The following is an 18660-nucleotide window of genomic DNA, read 5'->3' as shown; positions in this document are numbered from 1 at the left end:
CAGGCTAGCGACTAATCAACAGCTTTTTCAAAGCAACGATTGTGTTTTGAACCATTCAAAAGGTCTTTTTCAAGGCTGTGTGGGAATTTATTTTTATTTTTCAATCGGCCTTTTTCTAGACCAATGACGAATAAACTTCTCAAGTTAAGAATTAGAAAGAAAGAAGGAAAGAAAGTAGAACACATACGTCTCAGCAAAATATGATAAAAATAAGCTGTCTCAAATAAGGTTGTTTTTATACTTTTTCTGGTAAATTTTACATTTTAATGCAATAATCGTCCGTTTTTTTTGCCCATAATCATGCACATGAGTTTTTTTCTTCAACAGCAATTACATCACGCAGCAATTAAACTTTTGCGACACAGTGTTCGTTCTCCAGCTCATGTAAGCCCTCAACGTGGAGCCCCAAAAACAATTCCATGATTACATTGATGCTTGTTAGATTTGGAATGTTCCTAGGATTTAACATTGCAGCAATCTTCGGGGCAAAGGGAAAAATTATTTACATAAAATGTTCAGCCTCACGAATCATCAGTTTTATACATGAGAACATTTATGTTTGTAGAAATAGGAATTGTGCAATTGACTTTGAGTGAGAGGGGGATATAAATGTTCAAAATAAGTGGTGGGGATGGTTACTATTAAATGATTTTTCACGGCATGTAATACGATTATTGTTCTAAATTAAACGTTTTTCCGACTCACGGACTGCATCTGCCTGATATGCATATATATATATATTGTTGGAAAATCAATTTTACAATAGTGTATATCATAAATCCGAATCTTGTTGTATCATTTTTCGCATTTTTTTACTTTATATGTGATTTAAAATTTACAAATTATACGATTGAACGATCTAATGTTTGCTATGTGATGTTGGATTTCTGATGTCGTAGGGACTGTCCACATACCACTTGGACAGAAAAAGCACGATTTTACACTCCCCCCTCTCCCTCCGTGGACAAGCGTGGACATTTTCATACCCCTCCTCCTGTTGTCCACGTGGACATTTTTGCTTATTTAATTAGTATAATTGAGGAAAAAACTGGATTGCGCTTACATGAAATTTTAATTTTATTTTCAAATTTTACTAGCTGTACCCTGCCACGCTTTAGCTATCTAGTATTCCAATACGGAAACGCGCAATATACAGTTGAATAATCCGCACCCGAATCTACATCACACAATTCCAAAGACTGGTCTTGAGCAACGCCAATCGAATAAAATTAAATTTTAAATCATTATCGGATACAATTTTAGTTCACGATTTTTTAAACACATGCAAAAAATGTGTTGCTACCACATAGAATACGTATTCAATACTAGAAAGTTGATTTAGGCTCACAACTTTACTTCAGAAGTGTGCTTATTCCATCTGAAAATCTTAAAGCTTCCTGAGGGGTTGGCAATAGCAACAACAATCCTTTAAGTGGATTTTATATTGATTTTATATTTAATATGAGCTCCATCAGTGGCGAACTTTTCGAGTTTATGAAGCGCACAAAAACAAACAGAACAATTTTAAACGCATAGATTTTTTTTATCAATTAAAACGGATTTCAAGAAAAGAAAAGATGGAATAGAAACCATGCACTGATCATCTAAAAATCTTTATTTGATAAAGGATTGAGGAGTAAAGGGTCGAAATTTCTAAGCGATGTCGAAACGCACTTTCGATATAAATCTTCATGTCACAACAAATTCAGCATTTTCAAACTACAAATTTCTGGTTTATATTATAGTTTAGTATTTTAGTATATATGCGTTGTAGACAAAAGACATTGCGAGAAAAGATAAAACGTTTGCTTTCAAAGTTTCTATAAATTTTAAAAATATATTCACAATAACAATCCAATGAACCTGATTATTTCGCTTTCATTTGATTCATAGAAAGTTTCAGTAGAACTATTTTCTACAGAGGTATTCTCTATCGAGTGATCCGTTTATCCTTTAATTTTGAATCATGAATATTTCTTGAAATAATGAACACACCGCAAATCGATGGTCAAATCTGCCCACTGCAAACTTGAAAATATTCTATACGAGGTCCAGTTGTTGCTTTGACAAATGCATTATTTTATAACAGAGTTATAGCGTTTCAAAAATCATTAAAAATGTTTGATTTCGCATTGCATTTTTCATTGGACAATAAATTCGGATTAAAGCAACTATGTGCGAAAAGTACATAACCTCACATAACCTAATAAAAAATATGTAAACTTCCTTACAGTACTACTTTGATAAAAGAACAAACATTGTGATGTAGAAAAAAAAATTGGATTGAACCTACTACAGGATCATAAATGTAGGTTTTAGCCAATGTTTTTGTTTGGCGATTTTTCGATTTTTTTGTCATTTTCCGGAAAACGGAAGGACGGAAAAAAAATTCTTGAAGATTTGGGTTTCTGTAACGCCAATAATCAAAATTACACCAATGGAGTTCGTTAGAAAAAATAATTTTTACAGTTTGGTCGCTAATGGGTTAAACTGCTGAGAAAACTTTCTCATAAATTAAATAGAATATCGAAAACAATTATATCTGTTTGAAATATTGTTATATATATAAGTTGTTAGGTAGCTGATCCGAAATATTTCAGGTGATAGAGGATCGTATTTAATAGAAGGATAACAGTGTAGTTCAAGGAAAGAATTGTAGAATGGTTGGACAGCTTCAATTTGGTTGATAGAAACAATCCAGTTTATCATGCATTTTTGGAAAATTTATAAAAAACCTAGAAAAGCACAAAAAATTAAGTTTCATGTGTACCTCTAAAAGCTACTTGGTTCCATTAATTTAAATGTTTTACAACTGCATTCTACGTAAAATTTTCTTATCTTTCAAATGAGTAGCATTATTATTTTAAGTAGCGTACTTTCTAAATTAGAGTCAGTTCAAGACATAAAATTCGACTCAAGAAAAGTTCAACAACTCTAGTTGAGAATAGACCAAATGCGTAGAATTTTTTCATCAAATGTGATCATCTATCACCTCCTGAAATATACCGAATCAGCTATCTAATTCACGTATATTTTTATGAGAACACTGGTGGTTGTATTGAAAAAGAATCTCCCTGTCCACGTGGACTCGATCTATACCCCCTCCCTCCTCTCCGTGGACAAGCGCGGACATTGTCTTACCCCCTACCCCCCTAAAGTTGTCCACGTGGTATGTGGACAACCCCTTAGAGTGATAAAGTTGGTGTGCCGAAATCGAGCGTGAATATGGCATGCAGTGAGATAAATAACTAGTGAAAAAATTGGAAAACAATTGTACATGCAAGCAAGATTAAAATTCCACATTTTTCAGATGAGCCAGAAATATTTTGCAAAGTTTTTCTTCACAATATGAACTTAAATAAATTTGAATATGTCGGACCTGAAAAGAAATTGAAATTCACGAAATGATTTTTTGAGAAAATTTTGCTCCGGTTGCCTCGGCTCTGACAGCTAGGCGATTCGAAATCGATCCCTCTGTTTCCAAGTTTGGTGTCAGTGCACTCTTAACTTGTTTTTCGAACCTATGTAAAGATTTAAAAAAAAAAAAAACCAATCAAGTATTGACCGATTTTCCTTTTTCAGACATTATTCGTCTCATTCTCGAGCTTGATCTTATCAGGTAGAGTAATTGCTTAAAGATGGAAAAATAAACAGGAACACAATATTTTGACTACGTCAATGAGCGTCTGAAGATTATGGAGGATCATTCGTACTTTGTGGCTTTTTGATGTTTTGAATAGAGGCTGGGATTTCCAAACTTTCCCATCTTCTCACTCAAATATATGCACTAAAATATTCCATCGAGAACATTTCAACACAGTTCAAAGAAACCTCGTACTGAAAGCATTGTCTAGGGTAATCTTGTGATGAACAAATTCGATGTTCACTCATACGAACGACTGTCTCAGATGTCATACACAGAAGAGGCCGACGCATAACAATTTCTCATTTCGCACGACCTTGAGCGGTCGCGATTGATAGCAACACCACATAGCAACAGTGCGATCATTGGTGCCAATTTTAAAGTTCATTTTCCCCATCACAGGTTAACAATCGAAAAAAATGAACGATCATAAAACAGAACCGAAGCGATCGAGCATACGTGAGGGGCATTGGATTCTCTGCCTGCAGAAGTTTTTCTTGTGCGTGTGTGTGCTGTTGGTTCCCTTCTCCTGGGTAGCATTTGTACCCAGATTACCTTTCTCTGGCGGCACATGCTGTCGATCACGTAGCAAGACGCGAAGGTGAAGGTACAGTACAAGAGCCAATGCAACACATAATTTTCTGTTCCATCGGACTGTGTTTCGATTGTCCTCCTCACAGCTTCGTGTCGAATCAGCTGAGAAGAAAATGGTACACAGCTGATGTAAACCAGATTCAAGTTCATGCAATGCTATCCTCGCACAATGTTGGCGAGATTTTCAAGTCATGACATGACTAAGTAACTATGTACATATTGTTCAAAAATAGAATAATGAATTTTTGTTTGTTTTTAAAAAATGATTGAATTTGAAACGTCGTTTATTTTTATGTTATCAACCTCAACCGAGGCCAAAAAATAACGCTGACGTCGTGATCATTTGACACGTGTTATCATGCACGCATCAGCGGTCACCTGTTATTTCACAATCTGCAATGGAGGTCAATAAGCGTGCGCGGAAGCCAGGAAACGGAACCCAAAAATAATTGGTTCGATCGAAACCAAAGGCACACACCTCCAAATGGCAAGGTCATCGGATGCCGAGAGAGTATCCGATAGCATTTGTTAGATAGTGTTGAAACTCATAACTCGCTTGTTTCATACGGCGAGCATTTCATGCCGCTTGCATCATTCCCTCACGCGGGTTTGCGGAGAGCACGCGCGCACCTCAACACAATCGACACATTTACCCGTCACAACATTTCGCAGTTGTTTTACGGATGCTGATGCGCGTATAGGTTGGTTTGCTTTTCATCTCTTCCCCGCTGGTCGAAGCGCCAGCCGAACGGAACGGTTCAAACGCTCCTGATTGAAGCTTGACGCAAATGCGGCGAAATGGTTATTTTTATCATCTTGAAGATTCACTTTAGAATCGACCACGCAGCTGTTGCCGACAGAATTTAGTGCAGCTAGTAGCCAGCCGATGATTGTGATAGCGGATAAATTTGTAGAAAAGCATAGCACATCGAAAGTATTGAACTTTTATTCTGTAGTTCAGCGTTTCTTAATCATATTGAAGGTTGCTGTTTCATGAGGATTTTCGCATTCATCTTCAACACCCATAATCATCTTCGAATGATCGTTTCTGCTGATCTTTCATCTTCCAATACAATTTGTGTGGAACATGAACTGACTTTTCCTAGACCTAAGTTACTCAGCCTAAATGCCATAAATTTACTAAAATTGTTAAAAAATTAGAGAGAAAACTTCACAATACTCACAATCATCTTTATTAACATTCGAACTTGGAATTGAAGCAATTCGAGAAAAAAAAATCAAACTATAAACAGTATTTTGTGACTCGCATCACCGGAAGTTTGCATCACACGTGCGGTGATAAGAACTTTTTTCAAATGAAGTTCCCTCAACCTAAGGCTATGCGCGTATTTTTGGTGTCAGAGTTGACTAGAAAAGAACAACGAACCACCATTCGAACTGACTACCTCCAAAGGATAGTACATTCCCTGGGAATTAGCATACTTACAACTCATTATCTACAAGTAAGGGCAACTTGAAGTGTAAAAACTACGTAAAACTTATACCGATAACTGACCAATATGGTATATATTGAAGTATAGGAGAAATAGAAGCGAGATCAATTGAAATAGAATTCATTCTTTCAGAAATTCCAAGAGCTGAAGCAACTAAAAAACAGAGAATAGACTAAAAAATGAGTGGCAAAACAGAAAATGATGTACGTTAATAGGATTTTTGCTCAAACATGTATAATGAAATTTGAATGTTTCAGTTTTGAGCCGTTTCAAAACAATATCACTAGCTGCTAAAAAGTAGTTTTTTTGTATGGTACCTATATACCATGGTAAAACAGAAGGAAAGCCCATTCAAAACCCTGTATAATATACCGTTAACAAAACGGACTAGGCAACAATGTAAAACTGGTGAAAAACTACATATACCTGGTAAGCTATTACGATCCTCGATGAAGTATGAGAAAAGGGAGGGTCTTCGTAGCCACCTGGTTACGCGTTCGCTTACTAAGCGATCGATCGTGAGTTCACACTCAGAGCCCTCAATTGACCATCTTTGTGTCCACGCAACCATCATCAGCGATGGAGATCGATCCACGGTTGGATTCATCCATCCAACTGCTCTGCTCTGCAAGAAACATCGGGCTGCTGTTCTATTTATAACCCAACAATGATCAATCAACTGTCTCCGCTGTCCAGACCGGACAGCGGAGACTGAACAATAGAAGAACAGAAAGAATACCCTTACGCCTAATTGGCTACTACTGTGCAATTTACCATAATATAATGGAACAGAAAACCTAACGTCTAAATGGCTACTACTACTGTGTAATCTACAATTTATAGAACCATAAAACATATGTACATGTACACGATTAAAACCCAGCTCTGTTACAGCTAAAATGCTAATGAGCCTAATAAATAAACAAATGGGATAAAAAAAAAGTATGAGAAAAGCTGATTTTTTGAAAGATTTTGACGTACAATTAGGTCTTTCACAAAGAGTACCAAATCAGAAAACATGTCATGTTTTCATTAAATAGTTTTAACGCTTATCACTACTTTTTGCTGTGAACGGACGTAGATGGTTTGTATCCCAATCGAATCAGAAATGTTCTGAGATTTATTTGATATGCCATACAGTACAATTCTCTAGTCCATAAATAATTAAAATTGATGAAAATTAGAAGCAACTTCTTTTTTCCATACATTTGTTATACTCATTTTGTGCGATAGTATCAATCATTCACAACTCAACAGTCATCCTGATAGCAACCAGGTATTCATAAAAAAAATACCAAAAAAATTTAAAAGAAAAATTGCACTGAAAAAAAATATTTTAAAAATTTAAATTCATTTTTTCTCAGAAACGTATACTTTCGAAAAACGTAAATTTTCAAAAAAGATATGTGAATAGCCCTTACAGTTTCCAACAAGACACCTATACATCGGAAGATGGGCACTTTTACAGGATAAAGTTTTCCTAACGACAACTTTTTCATGTTTTATTTGAAAAAAAAACAACTAATTCTAATTTCATTTAAAGCCAAGATAGTGATATAGCGTATTCGATAGAGTTTCAGATGTTTTTAAAATATGAACATTTGTCGAAGACATCAAATTTCAATCTTTTATAGTTTCTGGAATACATCGAATTTTCATATGGAGACTCCTGTAAAAGTAATGTTTTACTCGTTACATTTTTTGTGTAAATTCTCGCGTTTGACATGTTCTTGACATTTTTCTAAATAGGAAAAAAGTTTGCAGAACATGTAAATCGCGATAATTTATACAAACGAGTAACACATTAATAGTAATTTTTCGAGAAAAACATGAAAAAGTTGTTGTAGGAAAAACTCTCTCCTAGTAAAAGTGCCCATCTTCTGATGTATGTGTGACTTGTTGTAAATTATAAGGGATACTCATATCTATTTATTTCAGAATCTAAAAAAACATATTTTATTTTCAAAATATTTTTTTCCCAATGAAATTTCGTTTTGCGAACTTGTTAGATATTTTTTAATTAAAACCTAAATGATTTCCTACATATCATTCTCTAACCAATATTTTGTAGTTCTTACAGCAACCAGGTATCCAAATGGTCCAAGCCCGGGAGATGAGGGTTTAACTTATGTTTTTTTTTTAAATGGCCTTTTTCGAAGCTAGAGGCGAATAAATTGAAGAAGTTTTAGGGAGACCTCGACCTGGAGGGCCAAAAAAACACGATTTTGGATTGTTTATTGTATCATTTATTATCATGTTTTCGAATCTATTGCGGCGTGTTTAGGATATGTTAAATTCAACTGAAATTTATTTTGAGTATGTAAAAAACTATGGATGGGTTATACCTAAGATATAACCGTAAGGTTGACGTAGGACTGCCGTTGGCTTAGTAATCATTTGTTTTACTTCAATTACCAATAATCGCACCTCATTGGGTACGATATCGCCGCTGTGCAAAGCCATCTTTTGTGTGTATTGATCAAATTATTGATTAAGCTAGCGAATGAATAAAACAATTTACGAATTCAATTGCAAACAAATCAAACAAAGCAAACAAAAATTTAGGTCAATTCATGCATTATAGTAGTAGTTATCACAGCAAATAGTTATCAACATTTTGCCTAATCATCAAACGGTATGCGTAGAAGTTCAGTGAACTGGCGACATTAAGGGATATTTTCCAATGCAGTCTTGAAGAACCGAGCCGAAGCGTTGCATTTGTACCCGCTTTTGCACACCGTGTTGGCAAAACGAATTCCGTGTAAGTGTAAAATATGGGTATAAAAGTACTGCCGACTTGCATGCATCTGCAATGCCGATTTCCCCAGGCTTCAAGGTTTAATGTCTATGTTAGAGAAACATTCCAATTTTCAAAAACGCAAGCGAGTACTCGCAGCTTGCATCTATTTTGCAATGTATTTTGCAATCATAACTAAGTGGATTTTCGAGCGGCCCTTGTTTATATATCGATTGGTGTGATTCCAATAGCCTGTTTTGAAAACAATTTTAGGGCTCTTGAAACAAGTTTTTGGATCAAAAAGTAATAAACATATAACGCGTAGACATTTTATCTTTCGAATGAAGTGTTTATCATACCATTTCGTTCAATTGTTTAGGAGCTATTGACGCTCAAAATCTCGTTCTCCTGCGTAACGCTTTCGTTTTCGAAACATTGAATTTACACCCCAGTATAGAAATGAAACACGTGGTCCTACGTCAAAATATTCTCTAACGCGTAGCTCGACGGATTTTCAAAATTTAAAAAACTGCCAGTATGGCGACTATGACGAATTTCATGCCAACTCGATTGGCCATTGACAGCAACATCTCAGATTGCAGTAAAACGTTGTGGGTGTAGAGGCATTGGTCATTTAAGCAACTTTGCATACTTGAAATCTTCGAAAAAAAAATTAGACTACTTTTTGAATAACGCCATTTTTTTCTTTTATTTTTCACAATAATTTATAACTCAAAAACTATAATATCTGCAAAATTCTAGTTAAAAGATTAAGTGTAGGAAATTGTTTAAATTTTCATAAAAAAAATACCAAAAAAATTTAAAAGAAAAATTGCACTGAAAAAAAATATTTTAAAAATTTAAATTCATTTTTTCTCAGAAACGTATACTTTCGAAAAACGTAAATTTTCAAAAAAGATATGTGAATAGCCCTTACAGTTTCCAACAAGACACCTATACATCGGAAGATGGGCACTTTTACAGGATAAAGTTTTCCTAACGACAACTTTTTCATGTTTTATTTGAAAAAAAAAACAACTAATTCTAATTTCATTTAAAGCCAAGATAGTGATATAGCGTATTCGATAGAGTTTCAGATGTTTTTAAAATATGAACATTTGTCGAAGACATCAAATTTCAATCTTTTATAGTTTCTGGAATACATCGAATTTTCATATGGAGACTCCTGTAAAAGTAATGTTTTACTCGTTACATTTTTTGTGTAAATTCTCGCGTTTGACATGTTCTTGACATTTTTCTAAATAGGAAAAAAGTTTGCAGAACATGTAAATCGCGATAATTTATACAAACGAGTAACACATTAATAGTAATTTTTCGAGAAAAACATGAAAAAGTTGTTGTAGGAAAAACTCTCTCCTAGTAAAAGTGCCCATCTTCTGATGTATGTGTGACTTGTTGTAAATTATAAGGGATACTCATATCTATTTATTTCAGAATCTAAAAAAACATATTTTATTTTCAAAATATTTTTTTCCCAATGAAATTTCGTTTTGCGAACTTGTTAGATATTTTTTAATTAAAACCTAAATGATTTCCTACATATCATTCTCTAACCAATATTTTGTAGTTCTTACAGTTTTTGAGTTTCTCAAAAAAAAACTCAAAATCAAAAAAAAATTTTCATTTTTCATGTATTCCAGAAAATATAAAAGATAGAGAATTGATGTCTTCGACAAAAGTTCACATTTTAATAAGATCTAAAACTTTATCGAATACGCTGTGTCACTATCTTGACTTTAAATGAAATAAGGATTATTTCTAATTTTTTCAACTAAAACCCTGTAAAAGTGCCCGTCTTCCGATATATGGGTGACTTGTTGGAAATTGTGAGGGGTATTTACATACTTTTTTTTAAATTTAAAAAAAAAACGTTCTTGAGAAAAATGAATTTCGATTTTTAAAATATTTTTTTTAATTATAAATTTTTCTTTCAATTTTTTTGTATTTTTTTCTTGAAATTTAAACAGTTTCCTACATTTCATCCTTTCATCAGAATTTTGTAGATATCATAATTTTTGAGTAATACATTTTTGTAAAAACTAAAAGAAAAAAACTTGACCTTTTTCAAAAAGTAGTCTCGAAGACTTCAAAGATCGCAAAGATACTGAAATGATCAATGACTTCACACCCACAACGTTTCATAAAATTCGACCGAACGGTTATGCGACCGAACGGTTATTATTTCTGCGACCGAACAAATGCAAAGAAATTGTGACCGAACGGTTATTATTTCTGTAGGGACGGTTTTATTAATAAGGATTGTTCTGTACAACTTATGAACCTCGATATAAGAAAACCAGACAATGTCGAGTGTTTCATGTTGATGTGGAATATCTTTCTATCTGATGTTTTTCAACAGCTATTGAAAATATATAGGATTAATGATTCCGGATTTATTCTGCCACTACAATTCTTACAATCCGTTTGAGGTTCAGTACAATTCATATAACAAATAATTTTTCTAGAGCCACCATTTGTAGTGTTGAATGAGTTAAATTCACGAATTTCTGAATAGTTATCAAATCTTATCAAAGTCCTACGTCAAGTTTCCGTCCGTGCCTTTAGGCTCAGACCCATATACTTCTATCGATATGAAAGAAATGTCAGATGTGAAGACATTTTTATTTTGAGAAAAATAACAAACATAATCCAAACATTTCTAAAACTGATCAATCGAGACTCTTTTCTCAGTGCGAAAATCCTTGAATCATAGCAAAAAAGACCAAATTCTATAGATGTTTTTGTTTCGTGGATTTTTTTTTCTTTCTATGTATGGTCTGGAATTGTTGAGGCCAACAAGATTTTTATTGTTAACAAGTAATTGTTTGGATTGTTTGGTTTTCATTAGGTGAGTGTTTTACGAACACTTTCCTTCCATTTTTATCGAATCGACGGTAAGTTTTCTCAGTTTTACTCCAGAAATATTGACCCTTATAAATACTAATCAACTCGGGCAAGGCGAATACTCCACCGAAGGGAAAGACGAACATGTTGTTTTGAAAACAGTTCGATTATCTACTGCATCTTTTCGTTAACAGACGTCCACTAACTACGTTTGCAAGAGCAACCGGAGGTCATGAACGAACCTGGGGATGGAAGAAGCTGTGAATGCAGTTAAGGGAGGGTCACCCGTGAACTCAGCTGAGTTGGATTTCAGCATTCTAAGAACAACAATCATACTCCACATCAAGAATTACAATTTTCCACCACAGCTAGAACCACTTCCGACAGATTCCAGTCAACAGCAGGAACAAGAGCTATTGCGACATCTCCTCGACCTAGAGAGGAGAATCTATGGGAAGTCCATGATGGAAACCAGAAAATCGGCTTTTAAACTGGCGGGAAAACATACTGAAACACCCGTTCAATAAACCAACCCAGATGGTTGGAAAAACCTGGCTTGGCGGATTTTCAAACGTAATCCGAATCTGTCATTACGGATGCCGGAAGCTATTTTAGACATTGAAAAATGAGAAAAATTAAAAGGTCCTTCTAGGGGATTTTAGTTCAGCTTTTCAAAAAGGAGAAAGATTGCAGATTTGAGTAACGATTTCATTCATAAATAGAGAATGACGATTTGAATTTCATTCAGAGCCTTTCGACATCTTTCAACAACACTCCAAGCATGCCAAAAAAGCGGTATTTACGGGGTTTGTAGACTAGGATTGGGGGTTCTTGGATCGATATTTTGAAGATCGTTCTTTTCTTCTACGATTTCCGATTTTTGGATCGATTCGTTGCACTCTACAAAATCGCGAAAATCGTTCTTCTCTTTTCGGTCCTTTTGATCTCAAAAAAATTTACATTGATATGAATCTCACCAAAAACCACCTGACAATTTTCAAAAACATTGGATCCCTTGAAGGGTTGTCAAATTTGTGGTAAATTTAGGAGAAGTAATTTTGTAAGTTTGTTCATTACTAAACAAGTTATTTTTACACTATCACATTTACAGGGTGGGAAAGCGAGCTCAACACGTTGATCCCCATGTCGGTTCCTAGAGACCTACGTAAAGCTTTTCGCTGACAGTTACAAAATAAGGAAATTTAAAACAAAAAAATGTTTTCGGGTGTTTTACAATATATGACAACTTTATAGTCGAATTTCTTACTATTTCCTCTTTTTACAATAAATATTTTTTGGGGTGGGGACTGACAATGATATTGTACAAAAGCTCTTGATGCGAGCTGAATGGAAACCATAGCATAGCTCCATAGCTGTTAGTAACCGTTTGCGTTTTGTGGCATCACGAGAAAGAAGTTTTTCAAACTTGAAATTAATTGATTGTTTTTTTTTCTCAACGATGGAATAGGCACACCTCAATGAATTGGTTTTGTTGTCAATTTGTTGTTGAATTTGCTGATTATTTTCCTGTTCTAATATTATAATAAACAGGTTTTCTGGTTCAGTATATTTAACTTTGATTTAAAAAATTAAAAAAGATGATAACAAATGTTGATAGAAGGGGTGAAACCCAAAGCGCCCGCCCCGGGTGTCACCCGGTCACGCTACGCCACTGCTTTTACAGCAATAGGTTCCGACATGCTGCGAAAAGCACAGCAAATTACGATGAGCCTACAAAAACTACTCGTGAAGTTTGTATTATTTTTTTGCTGTTAGCCTGTTTAAGCTAATTCATACAAAATAGAGGCGAATGAACTGCAAAGTTTAAAGCCTCGTAAAAACAAAAAGTCAATCAATCATTCAAAAATATAAAAAAACAGTTTTGGAAAACAAAAACAAAAAAAATATATAAAGTATTATCAAAAGGTGATCAAATAAACGGTTTTGACCGTCACAGAGGCTATGTGACTCCGACACAACTTTTGATTATACTTTAACCTGAAGGTCATTCATCCCTGACAAGAGCTTTGAAGCCGATTGGTCCACCAAACCACCAATCTAACCGCCAGCCTAGTTCTGGATTGATAATAACTATCGCCTTCAAGAGAAGTTGATATGTCCTTGTACGAAAAGTCCCGCCAAAAATTAACACCATATTTAAATACACAATTATTTGCTCCACAGATAACAACTGCAGAGCGTCCAGCACCAGAGATGAGGAAGCCGAGCTCATTGCATTCCAGAATCAAACGCATAATTTCGCCCTACATGCAGAGATGCCAACGTTCCTGATTTTTCAGGATTTCCCAGACTTTTTAGAGCGTTCCCTGATATCCTGACGAACACTCAATATATCCTGATTTTTCTGAAATGATCCTGATTTTTCCTGATTTTTATACTTTTTACATTATTCGTAATAAATGTACTGGTTTCCATGTCAATGTTTTCTGTCATGATAGTTCTCCGGTTTACAGTTGTATATATTTAATTAAGTTAAATTCTCTAGACGCAAAGCTGTAATTATTTTTTTATCTCTACCCTCAATTATTTCGTGCCTTTCCAAAACAGTCCTAGAAAATTTCATGAAGCCAGGTTGTCTGACGAATGTATGAAATTACAACGAGATTAAGTTTGAAGAACAACATTGTCTTGTTGATTATCCTGTAGTAGATGCATTCCAGAGTAGGAGTAGGGTCAAATTACTCAAGCAAAAAAAATTATATTCACAGCCAATATAAAAAAAAAATTAAATGTAATTTGTTCATCCGATTCAAAATAGAATCAACTTTAATGATGGGACTATGGTAAATTTATCTATAACCGTACTTAATATACTAAAAATTAGGAAAAATTCAACAAGTCTTCCACTGCTGATATGCTTTCCTCATTTGTTGAGTAAAGATTAATTCAAAAGCATGGACGATGAATTCAGTGAAAATTTGAATATTGATTTCTCTGCAATTGACTGTAGTGATCCTGTAGGTTTTTCGGAAAAAATATAAACGATCAAAAGGTTAAGTAAAACACTAGCATTTCCGCTTATGCGAGGATTTATACCATGCTTATTAATTCTTTTTAAATATCCGGTCTTCGCCCGAAGAAAGATATACTCTGTTTCTGGTGGGATTTCGAATGGATTCTGTATTATGAGCTACTACCAAGCTTCCTGTTTCTCACATGTATGGCTCGCAGCAGTTTTCAACGAGTGAGCAAACATGTTCTGAGAGGATAGAATATTTAAGCTGCGCGAAAGATGGCGAAAGATTGTGAAACAGAACTATGAATATGAAATTAAATTATAATGCTTTGATTGAAAATTATGTTTGTGTTTTCCCAAAAATGGACATTAACTTTTCGGACAACCCATTATGAGCTATCCTGATTTATCCTGATCTTTAATTTCATTCTTCCTGATTTTTAAAAATTATAGTTGGCAACCCTGCCTACATGTGTTGTACTCTGGATATCTGTATGTCATTGCCCAAAAAAAATAGAACCGCCATAATCTAGGTGAGACGATAGGATTGATTTTTATAGCTGTTTTTTACTGTAAATAGTTAAATCGTTTCTCAATCGACATAATCGTACTTCTTTACTATTTTCTTAATAACATTCTAAAGGTTGTTGAATTCGAATTTGTTATCAATAATCATGCCGAGGAATTTGATATTCCGAAAGCGGTCGACAGTCTAATATATATTATATCTGAAATTCATTTAATTCAGTTTTGCTTTTATAATATATTTTAATTGCTTATACAGGTCGGACTCGATTATATACAGACTCGATTACATGTGATTCCATTATATACAATTTTGGACACGATTGTATAGTTAGAAAAAAAAATTTTTTTTTCAGATATGACTTATTTCAAGAAATGTTACCTTTCAACGTTAAGGTGAAATTTAAGTGGCTTAAAAATCGTTATTTTTAAAAATTTTGCTTGAATTTTTACCAGGAATTGTTTATATCGATATTGCAGCGAAATTAAGATAGATAGAAGTTGGGTGTAAAAGGACAAATTGTAGAGCGATTAAAAGCTTTAATTTAATTGATAGAAATAATCAAGTTCAATATGAATGTTTAGGATAAAATTAATAATAATACATTAAAAATTACTAACTTTGAAGATTTTCACTTCTAAAATGTTATTTAAATCCACTAATTTAGCTGTTTCACAACTATATCCTGTACTAATTTTTTCATCTTTCAAATTAAAGCAACAGAATCGTCTTCTGTAGCGTACTTTTTAATGTAGAGCAAGTTTGAGGCAACAGAGTCCGAAGCAAAGAAAAAATTCCATAACTCTGTCATTGTTGAAATTGGAACATATGCGTAGGATTTTTTTTCAAAAAATATTATCCTCTATCACCTCCTGAATGAATTCGGATTTTTTCTATGAGGAAGAAAACGATAAATATATGCATAAAAAACGATTTAGAAAAATATATTTTTTTTGACTCGATTATATACAGTGAAAATAAATCCGAAACTGTATATAATCGAGTCCGCGTTGTACTTCAAAGATCTACTTGAAGAATACAAATCTTTATTTCAAACGGTAAAACGGTCTGATATAAGCCATCAGCTGCAGAGAATAACACAGTTTCATCTGCAAAAAGATTAGGGTCACGAAATTTTAAAACTCGTCGCATGTTGTTCATATTCATAAAGATCAAAATGAAAATTTTGAGAGAAATGCTCTCAATCAATTAACAATAACTCCAATATCAAAGAACCTGATGCAGTTGACCATAATTTACTCAAAACATACGGGACCGACCTTTCAGACATTGATTTCTGCTGGTCATTGGTACATGCGTGTCAACATGTCAATGTGTAAAGCAATGTGATAAAAATCCTCCGATGATAATGTCCAACGCTTGAAGCGCCATCGACAAAAGCAAAAACTCATGCCTCTTTTTTCACTACCATTCCTCGCGCCATTTCATCTACATACACACAAACCATCAAATACGCCCGGCTGTATTTTTCCATTGGTCCCATTTATAAATAGCATATCCCCTGAACAGTTCTGGAGACCACATCGTACTCACAAGAGTCATAACATAATTCTATGCGCTTACGCATACCCAGCCCATGTCAACTGGTCATTGGCCGAAAGATGCGCACGGAAGTGCAGACGCGCGCTAACAAGGCCAATAAATCGCCCAGCAGTGCACTCTCAGACGCGCTGACTGGACAATACCTCCATAAAGAGGCTCAGCTTGCAATAACCGCGGGACTGCATTGCTGCATATTTCAATACGACTTTCAAGTTTTTATAGAAGTGACTAGACAAAGACTGTAATTATTCACGGCTCGAAACGAGTCTGTGTTCTTCTCTTCTTTTTTTGCATCACTAGAATCGCGAAATGCATCAGACCATCCCGCGCGATGGGTTTCGCTCGTCGGGATCGGCTTTGAATGATTTGCTGGCATCCAGAAGTTCAGTTTAATTATTATTCATACATCGAGTATTCATGTTCGGAAGCATTCGCAACCACAACACATCAGATGGGTTATGGGTGCTTACGTAACGAGCTATCGAGTTTCGTCCAGTTGAAGTGTATTGTAAATCAGCGATTTCAGCGTAGAAAGGAAAAAAAGTGTCACATGAAATAAAATCACAATGAGCGCGAGACTATTTGCATTCTTACGAAATTCTCAAAGTCAGCAGGTCAAAACAAAACTACTAAAAGTTAAATAGTCACTGAATGGAGGAATCACAATCGTGTTTCAGTTTAGAAACTTATTTTTAGACTCCCATTTTTATTAGCATTTCATTCTTATATTTATATCACTGGTTACGCTAATAGCACTGGGATTCACTAGACTCATTTCCCAAACACAATATTGTCCCAGTTTAAGTCATTATATTTACATTCAGGTTTACTATCCATTGGCGCACTGTTTGATCACTTGTTCAAATATCTGATATGAGTACTCACGTTGGTAATCGGGAATGTAGCAAGTTTTGATTATACAACTAACTCTCAACACAAAATACACAACACTAATAAGAAACAATATTAACCAAGTCTTCGCGCGCAGTCTCAAACGTTCTGATCGTTTCGGGGAACAGTCGATTTCTACGAACACTTTTCCCTACTAGAGCACTTTCCTCTCCGCCAATAGCCAATAGCGCACGGAGTGATACACTGCCGCAACAGGACTGAACCGTCGCATGAGAATTTAAATTTTGAACCTGACCCACTGCTGCTGCTGCTGCTGCTACTGCTGTTGCCATCACCAGTGGCAGGGTAGACACCGAAATCAATCGGTATCGGGACGACTGCTTGGGTTGTGCTAATAGGACTTCGCGCGTTCTACGAACAATGTCACTCGTACTTGGCGCATGCTGCATCAATAATACACATAGAAAGTGAAAAATGTTGCAAGCCTCTCACTCGCTCGCTCTCTGTCGCTTCGTTGTCTCATCGGAGAATACAGAGATAAGAAACGCATTACCGGCATAAGCGGATACACGAACACAACGCTGCATGCAACTCAGGGAGTGTGGGGTAAAATGGGATATGAAGTTTTGGCGATTGTTGTTCACAATTATGCTAACAATACTCCGACAAATTGAGGGTGCAAAGTGAAAAACTGAAAATCGGGAGCTTCACAAAAAGATATTCTAAGCCAGAGTTTCTCAAAGTGGTCGATATCTTTGCAGAAAATTTGTAATTATGTATATACAGATTCTGTATCTGAAATTTGGCGAAAAATCTGTAGAATATAGAACATTCTGTATATGTGGCAACTCTGAGAATGACTAATATCTTAGGGGCTGTCCACATACCACGTGGACAACTTTAGAGGGGGTAGGGGGTAAGAAAAAGTCCACACTTGTCCACGGAGAGGGGGAGGGGGCACAGACTGGGTCCACGTGGACAGGAAGATTTATTTTTTTAAATGCAACCACCTATACATTCAAAAGAAAATTAATTAACACATATTCAAGAATTTCAAAACTCCTTATTTATTAAAAAACGGATTGAGCCACCTGAGAGAACTGCCCGGTCAAACGTACATATATTTTTCTCATATCATTGATCTTCAGTGAAATCTGTATTATAAAAATATTTCACGTAAACTGTGAATGACCAAACTTTTGTAGTTACAGGGTATGCATTAGGATTGGACGATCTTTAGAAAAAGATCGATCTTGATGGATCGATTTTCTAAACGGCGCATTGGTCGATTCACTGATTAAGTCGGTACCAAAGAATCGATCTTTGAAAAATCGAATGCCAATGTGAATATTTACTTTTTTATTTGTTTGTTCCATATAAGTATTGTCTTTCTCTAAAACATAAAATAAACATTTCACATTTCTATTCAAACATCAAAGGCATTTCAGT

General features: G+C 34.9%; 1 protein-coding gene across 2 annotated transcripts in view; it reads right to left on the bottom strand.

Moving 5' to 3' along the window:
- Window positions 1-18660, bottom strand: part of LOC129769767 (protein I'm not dead yet-like) — a 66932-nt gene that overhangs the window by 33967 nt on the left and 14305 nt on the right. Inside the window, exon 1 of one of the 2 annotated variants that reach the window (XM_055772235.1) lies at window positions 17245-17514. The exons of the other annotated variant lie outside the window; for it this stretch is intronic. The gene's annotated coding sequence lies outside the window, so the exon portion shown is untranslated. Of the gene's footprint in view, window positions 1-17244; window positions 17515-18660 lie in introns of those variants that run through there. 2 annotated transcript variants of the gene reach the window in all.

Source organism: Toxorhynchites rutilus, chromosome 2, assembly GCF_029784135.1.
Source record: "Toxorhynchites rutilus septentrionalis strain SRP chromosome 2, ASM2978413v1, whole genome shotgun sequence".
Lineage (NCBI taxonomy): Eukaryota > Metazoa > Arthropoda > Insecta > Diptera > Culicidae > Toxorhynchites > Toxorhynchites rutilus.
Note: the sequence above shows the minus strand (reverse complement) of the source record. Positions and strands in the feature narration are given on the sequence as shown.